We start from the raw sequence: 1,330 nt of genomic DNA, 5'->3' as shown, positions 1-1,330 counted from the left end.
ATGTGTTATTGCCATACACTGCAAATCATGCATGATTGTTTTGCTGACTTTCCTTTCTACAAAGAAAGTGAATAAAATAACATTCACAACCTACCTATTTCGATCCGATTCAATTTGATGTGTCTCACATGGTCACATGGCTCAACTTTATCCATGTGTCAAAGGCACGTCATATAACAGTGAGCCAAAGGAATGCAGACTGACCTGCAGATATACAGTATGTAGAGGAAACACGCACATGTGATTCATCACTGAAGAGTAATCAAGCATCATCTTTGTAGACAATGTTGCTTTAAAATTTTCAATACACTCCACTCAGTCCACATCACAGCATAATTCCATTCACCTAATCCTCCAGACCAGCACTTTATTTCTCCGGTCATAAAAGCAGTATCATGTTTTTCCCACTGCTTAATAGATAACGTTGAACCTCCTAAGTCAAATGTGTGAAAAGTCAAACAATTTGGAGTCCACCTAACATTTTCACAGAAAAATACATCAAAAGTGCAACAGGCAAACTTTGGACCGTAAAGGTAATTTATTGTGACAAAGGAAAGTGTCGGGCTGTCCATTGCGAGCAATCCAATTCATCAAATATCAATTGGACATATCAATTACGTCATCTCTGTCAAGTGTCTTCAAAGGGAGAGTAATTTTAGGTTCTTTGAGTTGTATTGTACAGTGGTGAACTTTAAATGTGTATTTCAGTTCAAAATGTTGAAAGGTTCCTTAAAACATTGCCTGTAAAGGTTTTATAATGGCAACAGTGTGAGACTAGAATTCAGTTAACTTTTCCTCAGGAATGGATACAATCAGATATGGATTGAAGTAAAATTTAGTCATATCGGTTTTCCCACAAAGATTTAATACAATAAGTACAGTATATCATACACCCTTCTTGGATGTTTGTGTTTGGCAAACTATCAAATGGTGACGTTTCAGTAGCTGTTCTCAATTTCCCCTCCAGGCTGTGCACTGCAGCAGAGTTGAACAAAAACCTTCACAGTGAAAACACTAGATGGCAGGCTTGGCAACATAATAGAGATTCTTGAGAGCTGTGTGTCTGCATTACCTGATTCAAGAGTTGGCAGGAGGATTTTGTCCGATTAAAAAAAGATACTGTAAGTATAGCTAAATAAGGCAATCAAAATATCATTGTATATGGTAGTTGTATCACCACTGCAAACTACAATTACAAGAATGAAAATTGCTTGCCAATTAAAATTGAGCATTGGATTCCTGGATTTCACCCAGGAGGCCCTTGTTCGTCTCTCGGTGTAGGAGCAATTTCTTCCCTGCTGTATCTAATCTGTATGGTCTTTGTTGTTTG

This window comes from Phyllopteryx taeniolatus, chromosome 13 (assembly GCF_024500385.1).
Source record: "Phyllopteryx taeniolatus isolate TA_2022b chromosome 13, UOR_Ptae_1.2, whole genome shotgun sequence".
In the NCBI taxonomy this organism is placed as follows: domain Eukaryota; kingdom Metazoa; phylum Chordata; class Actinopteri; order Syngnathiformes; family Syngnathidae; genus Phyllopteryx; species Phyllopteryx taeniolatus.
Note: the sequence above shows the minus strand (reverse complement) of the source record.